A 14,923-nucleotide genomic window follows, 5' to 3' on the forward strand; every position below is an offset into this window, starting at 1 on the left:
TTAGCATCCTTAGTTACTATGGAAACATTGAGATCCTTTCCTTAGAGAGTGATAGCATGAGATCATTTTTGATGTTTTTCCTAGGGTTGAAGTTAATGAAGGTAGTGAAGTCATATAAATTTAAGCCTTGAAAATAGGAAGTTGAGACCTTTCTGGGTCCTTTCTGGAGAAGATACTTGAGGCAGATTTCTGGTGGTTCAGATTAATTTGATAATTCAAAAACTTCAGAGAGAAGTTTGGAGAGAGTCCTGGGAATAAAATGAAGGTTGTTGCATTTTTGCCCATGGTTTACAGATAAGACGTTTTCAGTTAAATCTTCGAAATACTAAGTTAACTAGATCCTAAAATTGAAGTCTTTTAGGGGTAAAACATGACTGTTGTAACTTACTGTCTATAGTGCACGCAATTTTTTCGTTTATGAAACATACAGGTCTAAAAAAATAAAACTGTTACTGTTTTAGTTTCCTAAGACTCCTGTAACAAAGTACCATGAACTGGGTGAGTTAAAACAATGGAAATATATTTTCTTATGTTGAGTAGGGAAGAAGTCTGAAATCAAAGGGTAGGCTGGGCTGTAGTTTCTCTGAGAGCTCTATAGGAGAAATCCTTCCTTGCTTCTTCCATCTTCTGGAAGTTGCCAACAATTTTTCGTGTTCCCTGGGTTGTAGTTGCATCACTCAAATAAATCTCTGTCTTCACATGGCCTCCTCCCCTGTGTGTGTCTGTGTCCAAATTTCCCTCTTCTTGTAAGGACACCAGTCCTTACATCAAGGCCCACCCTAGTCCAATATGACCTCATCTTAACTTGATTATATCTGCGAAGACCCTTTTTCCAAATAAGGTCACATTCACTGTTATGGGCTTTAGGATTTCAGCATATGTTTTTGGGGGACATAGTTCATCCATAATAGTACCTGGCCCTTAAAAGAAACAAGAGTGATCGTGAAGTTAACTATGGTTAACTAGACATAAATGGGGAAAAATACTAACCTGGAGGGTGGTGGTAGAGGAAGATCTCATTGCATTGTTATACACAAAATAAAATGCTCACTTACTTTAAAAGATGCAATAATTATCTCCAGATGGCCCAGTTGTCTCCCAAACAATATAATCAAAATATTCAGCCATTCACCATAAGGATTGATGGCAATGCGTAAATATCAGTGCATGCTTTTGACTCTCAGGGAATTTTCTTAACACCCTCTATTGAAAAAATATGTAGAAAAAATTTTATTTCACTTGATTTCTCAGATGATTTTCATAAGCCAAGTTGGAGTAAGGTATCCTTTAACAATTAGCTATTAATCCATAAAAAACCACCCAAAAATTCAGTGGCTAAAAACAGTAACTATTTATTATTTCTCACAAGTCTGTCAGGTCAGCTACTTAGGTCTTCTGATCCGAAACAAGATTCCCCCAGTCTTGCTGGGTGCGTTTGTGTGTCCTGGATCAGTCTGTAGGTTAGTTGGGGGAGACTTGCTCTCTATGGTCGCCAATCCTCCAGTAGGAGCCAGGCTTCTTCTCATGGTGCTGGCTTTATTCCAAGATATTCTGAGTGTTTTCAAACTTGCTGTGAACTTCTGTCTTTACCTCCTCAGACTTGTTAAGCTATAATCCATCCCACACAAGGCAATAGGATTGATCTTCTTAAGTCACAATTCTAAAGCTAATCCAACTACCAAAACCACCTGTAAATCTGCCACTGTTCCCTATTTTCCTTGGTTCAATTCCAGCCATTTAACATGGTTTCAAAAGATTCTACATTATTAGGCTCTTGCTTACCTCTCTACCTTTCTTTCTTTCCCCCACCCCACGCTTTCCAAAATAGGTTCTGAATTTCTTTAAATTGTTAAAATATGCCATCTTTTCTCTTGCTTTTGCTCATTCTGTCCCTTCTTCCAGGAATAGTCGATTTTCCTCCTCCTGCTTACTTCTCCTATCTTTGTGTGATCAACTCCTTCTTCCAGGAAGGCTTCTATGTTTTCCTTTGCCTGAATTAGGCTTCCCTCTGCTGCTAACATTGATGTAAACAATATGATAATCACAGTGTACTGCAATTACTTGCCTGATTATCTTACTCTCCCACCGTAGACTCTGAAGCCAGTGATTACATCTTCTTGTACAGTATGGTATTCCTAGAACCTAGCAGTACATGCAGAAAGAATGTCATTAGTAATTATTAATGGAAAGAATGAAGGATTCTTTTCTGGACATCTTTTCTGCTCCAGTTCTTCTGTCTTTAAAGGTTTAATTTGTTGGACATTTTTGGAATTAATATTGAAAGGCAGGAGGTCACCTTCACTCAAATTTTCCTGATCCTCCTTTGGCCCCGTCTTAAGGAGGGCTCTGACACCCTCCGGTGCCTGGCTTTTTTGTTTTCTGTAAAAGCAGTAGCCTGTGGAACAGAACAGCCGCAAAACAGGGTTATTTTGGTTCACGCGTTTGCTCTTTTTTTCTTTTGATTTGAAAAAGAAAAAGTTTAATTTGTTGCTAACCCTTGAAAATTAGATTTCACATGAAATGATGGTTTCTAGATTCTCTTAGAAGGAATCAGATTATCTTTCTACCCTGAGCCTGCATTCTCAGATGCCAGGGGGCTTACCTGAGCAGCAGGTGCCTTCCTCTACCTTCAGTTCATCATGCCCCATCATTTACTACCTATATGGCCCTGGCAGGCACTTGAGTTCAATGTCCTCACCTACACAGACACCTGAATTGATGGTATGTGGTAGCTTAACTTGGCTTCTAAGAGTTTGTCTCTCATGAACGAAAGATCGTAGGTTCGGTGGCTGGATGAGCCATTTAGTTCTTGCTGACATATATCTATCAACTATGTGAAAGTAATTTTGGCTTCGTGTCCAGAAGTCTGTGCTTAATCTCCTTCTCAAATGCTTGAACAGATAAACTAATCTATCCAAGACTCTTTCTTCCCATCTGTAAAATGGAGAAATAGAGACTGTGATACTGTGTATGGACTTGTATCATGTAAAGTTGCTTTGTAAAAACCACAAAATTCCACCTAACCTATACACACAGAGAAAAAGGAAGAAGATTGTTAGTTCTTTTTTTCTGGATTGGTACAAAGAATTTTCATCTTTTGTTAGGTGATGTTAATTAAAATAGATAAGGGAAATTAAGTATCCATACATACTACAACGTGGATGAACCTTGAAAATGTTATGCTAGGTAAATAAGCCAGACACAACAGGCTACGTACTGTATGATTCCATGTATATGAAATGTCCAGAATAGGAAAAACGATAGGCACAGAAAGCATTTTAGTGGTTTCCAGGAACTAAGGGCAGAGAATAATGTGAAGTGGCTGCTAATGGGTCCACAGGGTCCTTTCTGGGGTGATGAATATGTTCTGGAATCAGATAGTTACAAGATCTTGTGAATATACTAAAAAACACTGAATTGTGCAGTGAATGGTGCGTTTTATGGTACATGAATTATATCTCAATAAAGTAATAGAATATGAAATTCATGTTTTAGGATGACAAAATTTCTGTTTCAGATATGGCGACTAGGGAGTGTAACAAAATAAGCAGGTTCCTTGGGTTGTCACTCAAATCAATATACAGTGTCTTCCTAAAAGTCCTGCTGTGTCCTCCAAAGCCAAAGACCATGTCACATTTCTAATTGTAAGAATTGATCATTTAATACAATGGTTATGAATGATGGGGTCAGACAGAGATGGGTTCATTTTTAAAATTTATCAATTACGACTTCTCTAAGCCACACATTCTTCAGATGATAAAGGTACTAATAGCCATTTTGTTGGGTTATTGTAAGAGTTAGGAAGAACAAATGTCAAGTTTTTACCATGGTGCCAGTTACAAAACAGCTCCTCTATAATTTATATCTATATACACACATATATATATATATTTAAAAATATATATATTTGAATTGAAGTATAGTTGATTTATAATATTATGTAATTGATGTATTTTAATTAGTGTTATTTGCTTGTAAGTATTAGGCTATAGATTTTTTGACGACTCAACTAGATTTTTGGCGAGTCAACTGTTCCAAAGTTGGCTTTTTTTGGGGGGGGCGGCGGCGGGCATCTGGGCCAGAAAGAAAAGAACAGCTAGAATATCTGCTAGTGCTTAATGAATTTAATCAGCCCCGCACGGACTTTTGATATAGCAGGGAAATATTTAACAGAGAAACATGATTTTTATGCTTCCTGTGCCCCTCTTGGTAGTCGACAGATCCTTCCCTGGCAGAGGTAACATTACCTGTGCTGAGAGAGGAGCATTAACATACCGTGAAGGTGATGTTAGAACTAAGAACACATCCCTGTGGCCTTATATTAAAATCCGTCTGTGCGTGTGCTTCTGAATGCAAGTCAGGCTGTTGCCAATAAGAAGATAAACTGCTGCCTTAAAATGTATGATTCAATTGTCCATCATTTTTATTATTTATGATTTTTTCCCTTTAGAACACGGTAGAGATGCTTTTACCTTTGGCTTTGGCTTTGGAAATTGAAATTAAAATCATACTGTGGGAATATAGAAGATAATTGAGTTATTCAGTGAAGTATACTATAAATTGTAACATTAAGCAGAATTGTTTAATCTTCATTATGAAAAAAATGACTGTATGAATTGCTCCATTTGATCCAGTGGCTGATTTATGCTTTCCCTTATGGATAATGGAAAGGATTATGCTATGGTGAGTGGTCAGAATAGCCTGAGACTGCATCATTTGTTCTCAGAGCAAGTATGTACACCAGCATCTTCCTTAGGACCTGGCAATATGGTGACAAAATAGACATGTAGCCTCAAATTCTGGGTTTGATACCTAATAGGCGTGGCAGGTAATAAACAAGTAAAAAAGTACTAATTGTGTTAGGTGCTATGAGGAAAGGAAGAGGATACAACAATAAAGAAGCACAGCTGATAGCTCTGCATCAAGACTAGCTTGTTATGTGACCCTGGGTAGGCTGCTTCTCACCAAAGGGCATCAGACTTCTTTTCACATAATGAATTGACCCTTTGATATTAGGGTATGATCCTCTTTCTGTTCAGAGTAATGCTTTTTGACATCATATTTATTTCATGTCATGTTCAGATTACTATTCCTCCCTTATTTAAGTTGATTTTTGCCAGGGGTTCCTTTTCTACTTTGTTTTCAGTCCTTATATGTCATTTTAGGTGTGTCTCCTTTTAGTAGCATATAGCTGTATTTTTTCCATCTAATATTTTTTTCTCATTTATCAAGAGAGTTGAAAAGTTCACGCTTATTTTGAATCTTGAACTATTTTTACATTCTTCCTACCACCTTATTTTGTGTTGGCATATTTTGTGTGTTTTTTTTTTTTGTTTGTTTCTGCATATTTCTTCTTTACTGTATTCTAATAGACCAACTGATTTTTCTTTTATTCTACTGTTCCTTCCCATTATTTTAGATTTCTTACTCTATTTCTGCTGGTAGGAGGCTCCTTTAATTTTAAACTTAACAATGCCAAATTTAACAATATTCTCAAATAAAACCTAAAATTCTCTAACTCTAATTGTACCACTCAAAGTTCCAAGTTTTTGTTGTACACATAGTATTTTAGTTCAACTTGATTTTTCTCTCAGTTAGTGATTCTAATTGTTATATTTAATATAATTAAGGCTTCATTTACATAGATTTCCCTATATATTTACCTATTTATTTTTTCATCATTGTTTCCAGCATCCTGCTCTTTTGTGTTCAAGTTCCTTTTACTTAACACACCCACAAAAGATTTCTTTTAGCAAGTTCTTTTAGTGGTAAATTCTTTGTTTATCATTAAATGTCATTCTTTTACCATTATTTTTGAGTAATATTAAACTAGGTTGGGAATTCCTAGTTGACAAATGTTTCCCCTCAGTACTTTGAAAATATTGTTCTATTGTTTTCTACTCTTTATTTACTGCAGATTTTGAAGTCGTCTGTTAGTCAAATTGATAATCTTGTATATGTGATCTTTTTCTTTCTGTTTCCTTTTAAGATTTTCTCTGTTTGGAGTTCTGAAGTTTCATAGTGATTTGTCCAATTATGCATTTATTTTTAGTTTTTCTCATGTGATGTCTTTCAATCTGAAGGCATGTTCTTTTTTTCAATTTTGGAAAATTCTCATTCAGCGTTTATTTGAATATTGACACTCTTAACATTTTGTTTCTATTGTCCTTTTGTACATATCTAAGTAGACATACTTTGGACCATTTATTTCTCCTATCTATAATGCCTAGCTGTCCTTTTAAATGTTCTACTTCTTTACATTTCCATTTTGGTTTTTGAGAAAATCCCTCAGATTCCTCCTCCAAGTTTTAAACCCTTTCTTCATCATTGTCTACTCTGTTATTTAACATTTTATATCAGTCAAAATAGCAAGTTGATGCTGCACTAGCAAACAACTCTCAAGTCCTATGGGCTGAAGCAGCAGAAGTTTATTTCTCCCTCAGGTTACATACCCAGTGCAAGTTAACATGGGGGCTCTGCTCATTTTATTTACTCAGGGACCCATGTTGATTTAGTCATTGTCAGGAAATGATTCCATAAATGCTGAGGCAACATACAGAGAACCTGTGGGATCATGAGCTAAGCCTGAAAGCTTTTTCCCAGGATGGACACATGTCACTTTTGTTTACATTTCATTGGCAAAAGAAGTCACAAGGCCATGGATGACTACAAAGAGGGTAACATTTGCTTGGAAATAAAGGACAGTACTTGTGAAAAGCATTTAATTGCAATACCAAATGTCTGTTGGCTTTTAAATTTTCAATTATTTTTTTTTTCCTTGAACTTCTATTTGGTTTATCTCGTTTATCTTCTGTGTATCTTTTATAATGTTCTGCTGTTTTATTATGGGTTCAATTCCTTTTTATCACTTTCCAAACTCTTATTTTCTATTCATGTTCATGATCTTTTATTATTCCTAGTGCTTACATTGCATTTTTTTTTTTTTTTACTGTGCTAGCGGATTCATTTTTGTGATAGCTTTTTCTTTCTCGCATATATTTTGTCATTTTGTATTGTGAACTCACATTAGGTATGTTTTTTTTCTGTGGGAATGCTGTGGACCCTGTGTTGTGAAAACTTACCCCTGAACTAGTTTTGCTTTTGCTTTTACCAAGGTCCTGGGATGTAAAGTGTCCCAGACCAGTGTTAATTTCCTACACCTCATGAGTAGTATACATTTAGATCATATACTTAAGCTTGGCAAAGGCTTGGAGTTTCATTTTCTTCCAGGGGGCACATTGAACCTGGTGCAGACAGCAAAATTCCAGACTGTGTCTTGAGGTGGCTTGAGATCACATAAATGGCTCTCAGCAGTGACTTTGTCTCCAAAGAGCGTCCCATCTGGTACCTGCCTCTCGGGCAGATGCTTCAAGATTAGTAAGTGGGTTCCTTTCACCTACCGCCCAAGCACTTTTCAATCCAGTGTTTTTGTGCTGGTTTTCGTGTTTAGTGATTCTGCACACGAGCCTTTTATAAAGCAGGTTTTCCGTTCCCTGCAGCTTTTTAGTTTTCATGAGCATATGCCCCTTTGGTTTTAAAACCCAGAGGTTTTGGGGACTCGTCTCTGTTGTGCAGGATCTAGCCATTGGGGTGTTTGATGTGGAGCTCGAATCTCTCACTCTCCAAGGAAAATAACCCCACCTTTGTAATCCCTCCTGTCTGTGGATTGCTGTGGCTGGCATGTGAGTTTTTCCTTGGTGAGCCCATATGGCTTCCTCTTCTACCTGTCTCAGTGCTGTCCTTTTACCTTTTGTTGTGGAGACGCTCTTCATCTAGCTTTCAGGTCTCTTTCTGAGGGAATTATTCCATTTGTAGCTGGTGATTCCTTGTGTCTGTGGAAGAAGGTTAGTTTAGGATCTTCCTATGCCACCATCTTGAACTCTCTAGATGGTAAAATACTTTGCCTGTAATAAGTTAATGGAAACTCCTCTCCCACTCCCTTTCCCAATAGCTGGAAATGGATTAAACAATAGAAAATGGAAACCCTGAATCTTCTATTGAATTTTCTTTTATACAGGATTAGCAGTCAAGAAGCACTAAGTGAAACAAGATAAAAAACATACAGGCAACTGCTGATGGGAGTTTTAGAAGGCAGGGAAGAAGTGGCTGCCCTGGTGTTAAGTGCTCATATTATACAGTAACCAGGGATAAGCCCCATCCTTGCTATAATTTGAGTCAGATCAGAACTGAACATTCAAAGCAATCTGCTGAATACAAAAGAAATCTTTGGGTTGTCTGCTGAGTATGCAGCCCTTTCGCTTAGAAATATCCAAGTGCCACAGCACAGGCTGAAAGGATGTCCGGGTGTCTCCTTGTACCACAAACTGATAGGAGCAGGAGATTTTTCTCTTTGAGGACTTTGATGAGGACACAGAGACTAGATGAGACCTGAGCAAGGGAACCAGTGGGTCATGCTAATCTTGGGCTATTTAAACTGACTATGACTACATACTAACACAGAAAGAAGGATGTGAAAAGAGAAAATAAAACAACATGGCAGAGAGAGAGAGAGAGAGCGAGCTGAGTGACCACATGGTCCCAGAAATAGAGAAAGGGTAGCACCTTTGCACCTGCCCTGTTGGTTGTGATTTTGGTCTAGCTGTACTTTGTAGCAGTAGGTTTTCCGAGATTCCTTGTATTCTTCCAGTAAACTTTTTGCTTGGTCTGCTTTAAGGGGTTCTCTTCTTTCTTAAAACTGAGATTTCTTGGCCTGGACATTGACCACATGAGCCCTATGACAACAAATGGATACTGTCTCTTTTTAAAAACCAAGACTCCTTGAAATCAACATCGTAGTTTTAAGTCATTGACTGAATAACTGGGAGATATTAGGCAAAACTTCTCTAATTCTTTTTATTTCTGTATTCCTACCATTACACATAGATAAAATTCCATTATGATGGAATTCCAGACTCACAGGTTAGAAGTTAGGACAAATGCTAAAGCTACTTGAGAAACGGACAAACTGTGCATAATTCAAGGATGTTGCTAAGCAGATGCTAGTTTGAGGGCATTAAGATCAGTGCTGGCACCTTTAAATAGCTAATACACCTTTCTTCCGAGGCGGCCCAACTACTGACACAGTATGGTTTATCCACTGGGAGGCTGTGACTCACTTATTCTCCCAATTCCCCTATGTAATCTGACACAGTGTATCCCCAAGACACTTCCTGCTGCTAATGCTTCTGTTTCTATCTTGGAGCCTTTTAATTTGTATTATCCCCAAATGGCTTACGTCTGCTTGTCAAGTGGGGTTCTCACCTCACTTGGAACTCCTGGCTCTTTGGTAAGGAATAGCAGGCTGGCAAGAGGAACTGGCATGCCACAGAAACCGTGTAAGCAATCAACAGCTTCTTTACAGCCAAGTGTGATCTGTCTGCAGCGCTGCACAAAAGCAGCTCAGCACAACTGTCTCCTCCTCATGGCAGATTCTCATACACAAAGTTCCGGTTAGTATTTTACCACCGTGTGGAAGGTAAGAGTTTGGGTACAACAAACTGCTCTGACATCACCCTGGTGGCTGCCTTTCTTCAATCCTATGCGCGTAACTCCTTAATTCGCACTTGAAGTTCAACAACGTTCAGTACCTGTTACCTGCAGACCTATGAACAGTGATTATGAATCTTGGTCCTGGAATCAAGAAGGATCTGAGTTTGAATCCCAATTCTGCCACAGATTTACTGTAAAATATTGGGAAACTTATTTAACCTCTCCAAACTTAAGATTATTTATTTTAAAAAATGAAGAAAATGTTAGAACCTACTTTTGGGTTAGATTTTTAAATTTTGAAGATGAAAGTGTGTTCATAAAGATTAGGAAAGTGCCTGGCACATCATATGTGCTCAAAATCGATTAGCCGTTATCATCATCATCAAGTGAGGACCCTGTGTTCTCCCATTTCTGTTGAGCACAACTAAATGTCATTCAGTTCTTTAGGGGAAGTAAGATCATCCTCCTTCACTTGAGGGAGGGAAAAAAAAAACTTTGGGGAAAGTAAATTCTCACCATTGACACGAGGAAGACTCGCCATCATTGTGGACAAAGCACAACTCTGAACTTCAGGACTGCTGTTTGGTGTGAGTGTGAATCTGGACAAGTCATTAACAATTCTGAGCCTAAGTTTTCTCAACTGTAAAATGAAAGTTCTGGCCTGGATGTTACCTGGGACTCTTTTTTACTTACTATGCTCTAGGAGTTTCCTCTTCCTACTTTGAACGTTAAATGATCTCACATTCATGGTAGGAGTGATGCTATACAGTTCTCCAACTATGCAATAAACAGAACTTGAGCTTCAATAGTCAATATGTTTCAGGTAAACTCAATATAGGGACTTTTAAAAATAAAGAATTACTAAGACATAGAACCATTACATTACACCGAAACAATTTTTATTTCATGCTTTGTGGGGAGCAGGGGCTGTGTTGATCAGGATTACTTAGGCTCTACTATAATAATCAGGAATATTAGTTGCTTAATATAGTAAAGTTATATATCTCTCACAAAGTCTGGTGCCTGTTGCCTGCTTTGCTTCTCATTTTCCTTTGTTGCATTGGCTTTGCTTAAATTTTCCTTGGATAATGAGACATCTAGATTAGTTCCTGATTAAATTTAATTTATAAGCATCAATTAAATATTGACTGAGAGCTATTCATTTCTAGCTATTTCCTGGGCAAAAAAATTAATAAAGAGACATTAAGAGGGATTTAGACCCTCAGTGAATAATAGCTTTAGATGTCCCTTGAAGACAGGACCACCCCTAGAATCCTACATCCTACTCTGTTGTATCTTTTTTTTTTTTTTTTTTGCGGTACGCAGGCCTCTCACTGCTGTGGCCTCTCCCGTTGTGGAGCACAGGCTCCGGACGCGCAGGCTCAGCGGCCATGGCTCACGGGCCCAGCCGCTCCGTGGCATGTGGGATCCTCCCGGACCGGGGCACGAACCCGTGTCCCCTGCATTGGCAGGCGGACTCTCAACCACTGCGCCACCAGGGAAGCCCTGTTGTATCTTTTATGTAACCATACTTATTACGTCTTTATCTTATACTTGTACACAGCTCTCTACAGCAGCTGCCTGTGTCTTTTTTTTCAAAATTATTAGCATTAGGACAAATTTGCCCTTGTATACTTTTGATGCTCCTTCTATTTCACTGCCATCAACCACTTGGTGGAGGTTTTTATTTTCCTGCTATTTTTCTTCCTGTGGAATACAGATGAGGTTAAGAGGATTATTCAGCAGCTGTGTCCAACCACCTGCTCTCCAAATCCTTGGTTTTCAAGCTCTTAAGAACACTGCTGGGGATACCTTAGGTTCTGTTCTTACCAATGCGGTTAATCCTGCACGTCCCTAAAATTCGGCATCCACCTACCTTGAAGGCAGCTGTAATTAACGGCTTCCTTTAAAAAGCTTCATTCTTCCAGCAAGGATCCAGTTAGCTTTCATTTTATCTCTAATCTCTTATTTCAAAGGTGGATTAAAAGGTAAAATAACCACAACCACGTCTATAGGGCACATTCAGTCGTTGACCTTTGAGACAAGTGCCTGTCTCACTTCAGAATAGATCTCAGTGGGGACAGTAGATTGCTCTGACTGTTCCATGCCCTGCCCTCAACAGACTCACCAGAGATACGTTAACATCCTCCTGTTGTATGATATTTCATCCTTTTCAGATAAAGTTGGCTGTTGTTTCCTTTCATTTTCCCTGCACTGATCCCCAAGTTTAAGCTGCTCATATTACTCTGGCTTGTTTCTGGTTGTTTGCTTCAATGTACTCAGTTCAGAATATTGGTCCATCAGCACTCTGAGATCTTATTCCACTTTGTACTTGAATATCTCCACTGGGGTAACATTATCCAAGTCGTGTGCTTGCAAAATCAGAGCTATGCTAATAGTTTGCATATAGTCCATCGGTCTCCTGAAGCCTGGATTTTTAATAAATTTTCTGTACAGTCTTCAGGCAGATATATCTTTATTTTTTCCTTAAAATATATGTGCTTAAGACAGAACTGACAGCAAATCATTAGCTTTTGGGTAATATCTGTTAGGATATCTTCGACTTCTATGTTCAAATCCTGGGAGTAGTTTGGACATGACTTTTAAAGAGGATACTCTAAAGGGAATTACACTGTGTTTTGGGTGGTCTATGAAGTTTACATTCTTTGATTACACATGTAGTTAGAAGGGTGATTCTGCACTGCATATACTAAATTCAAGACTTTGTTTTGAAATTTTGACAAGCTACCATATGTCTTATTTTAAACATGACTAGCTAAAAATGTACCCCAATTCTTTTTTCCATATGATGAAATAATAAGGCATGCTACTTCAGAAGGCCTCTTGAAAAAGTGTCTTATGACAATCAACAAACACTTTATATTCATATTACCTCTTGAGACCCTTATAATAGCAATTGTAATTTCATTCAATCCATAGGTTTAAAAAGTCATGATGGTTCTTCACACACGTATAAAGTATCACAAACCAAGTGGGCTTAAGATGTAATCTTTTCAGTAATGTATGTTAAAAAAATTCTATTAGAAATAATTGAATAATTAAATGTTAAAATATTGGGAATGAAGTAGGGTCTTTCCAAAAAACTTGCCAGTTCTAAAGTTGCTTATTGTAGAGAAGAGGATCCATTTACTTGAGGCATTGATTCCCAACTTCTAACTTTATAGATTGGGAAACTTAAGCCCAACAATATTTAATGATTTCTCTAACATCACACAATTGGTTAATAACAAAGTGGAAAAAAGACAGGAGACTGGTCTTTTCAGTCTAGTTCTTCTTCCCAGTAATTCATAGAGAGATATGTCATAGAGTTGTGAGATCATTGTGGATAATATAGTTAGAGCACCATTTCTAACAGATTAGAAAGTTGATGCTACAGACTTCCAGTTTTGAAAACATCATGGACTTGGCTACTGTAGACCAATGCCCACCTACAAACACAAAGAAATAATGAATAAAATCATGTGCATGGATTATGTGTAAAAGGGACCCACCTACTAATCTTGAAGCATCTGCCAGGGAGGAAGGAACCAGGTGCAATACTCTTTGGGGACACAGTCACTGCTGGGAGCCATTTATGTGGTCTCGAATTACCTTGTTAATACCAATGCTGGTGGGTGCCATTTTGGAATGGCATTTTGGAAAAGGTAAACAAAATTGACAAACCTTTATCTAGACTAACTAATAGTAATGAGAAAATTAGAGATGAAAGGAGAGGTTAAAAGTGTTACTACAGAAATACAAAGACTCACAAGAGACTACTATGAATAATTATACCCCAACAAATTGGACAACCTAGAAGAACCGAATTAATTCCTTGAAATGTACAATCTTCCAAGACTGAATCATGAAGAAATAGAAAATCTGAATAGACTGATTACTAGTAAGGAGATTGAAACAGTAATAAAAGTCTCCCAAAAACAAAAGCCCAGGGCCAGACGGCTTTATTGGCAAATTCTACAAAACATTCAAGGAAGATTTAATACCTATACTTCTCAAACTCTTCCAAAAAATTAAAGAGGGGGAAAGCCTACCAAACACATTTTATGGAGCCAGCATTACGCCAATACCAAAACCAGACAAGGACACCGTAAAAGAAGAGAAAATTACAGGCCAGTATTCTTGATGAACATAGATGCAGAAATCCTCACAGAAGTATTAGCAAACAAATCCAACAACACATTAAAAGAATAATATAGCATGATCAAGTGGGATTTATTCCAGGGATGCAAGCATGGTTCACCACTCACGAATCAATAAATGTGATGCATCACCTTAACAAAACAAAGGGTAAAAATCATATGATCATCTCAGTAAATGCAGGAAAAACATCTGTCACAATTCAGCATCCATTTATGATAAATACTCAAGAAAGTGTGTATAGAGGGAGTACCTCAACATAATAAAGCCTGTATATGAAAAACCTACAGCCAACATCATTCTCAGTGGTGAAAAACTGAAAGCTCTTCCTTTGTGATAAGGAACAAGACAAGGATATTCTCACTACATTTATTCAACATAGTATTAGACGTCTCAGCCACAGCATTTAGGGGAGGTTGTAGATCCTGTCCTTGGGTTGAGAGGTCTTTTTTGTGATATCTAGCTGTTAAAATCTGAAGAGTTAATTTCTAAAAGAGATATTTTAGTACCCTCAATGATTTTCACATTTGTACTAAAAATTCCAATACTGTCAACACAATCAGATTTATGTAGACTAGATGACATGGTGCCTGTTTATTATTACAACTTGATGTCTAGACTAGTACGTTTCAAACTAAAATGTGCCTACAGATCACTTTGGAATCTTGTTAAAAATGCAGATGCTTTTCCAGTAAGCCTGGGTAGGGCCTGAAACTAATTTCTACCAAATTCCCAGGTGATCTAGATACTGCTGGTCTAGGGATCATGCTTCAAGTAACAAAAACATTAGGAGATATATATATATATATATATATATATATATTTGCATCCACAATTGGTGGATTTTTCAGAATGTAAGAGAATATCCTAAGTTCTTATTTGAGACCTGAACAAAACAAACCTCAGTGTAGTGAGACAACTTGCATAAGGACGCTCTGGTTTGTAGCAGTGCTGGAATTAAAAACTAATTTCTGTTGATTCTGACAACTTCAGGGACTCTCATATTTATTATGTTGAGCCCGTGCTCTTTTGTTCACTTAGTAAAAGTGCTGCATTCATAGCCCTAATTCATTGCCACTGTCTGGTTTTCAGCTCAAGCAGGTACTGGAAATATAAACATGCACACAGAAAGACAGATTTATCTGTTTATCAGCCAAGCTTTTTCAAAGCAAAGCCCAGGATACAGAGAGATGGTTGATAGATACTAAAATTTTGACACCTGGGAGTATATTTTCAGCAACAAGATGAGTAACTTGGGCTGAAGGGGACCGATGAG

The 14,923-nt window shown here is 37.7% G+C and overlaps 1 protein-coding gene across 7 annotated transcripts in view; it reads left to right on the forward strand.

Annotated features, from left to right (window-relative positions):
* The window catches only part of CNTN4 (contactin 4), a 977,605-nt gene that overhangs the window by 241,558 nt on the left and 721,124 nt on the right, over positions 1-14,923 (forward strand). The window lies entirely within an intron of this gene.

The sequence above is a fragment of the Pseudorca crassidens genome, chromosome 10 (genome assembly GCF_039906515.1).
Source record: "Pseudorca crassidens isolate mPseCra1 chromosome 10, mPseCra1.hap1, whole genome shotgun sequence".
In the NCBI taxonomy this organism is placed as follows: Eukaryota; Metazoa; Chordata; class Mammalia; order Artiodactyla; family Delphinidae; genus Pseudorca; species Pseudorca crassidens.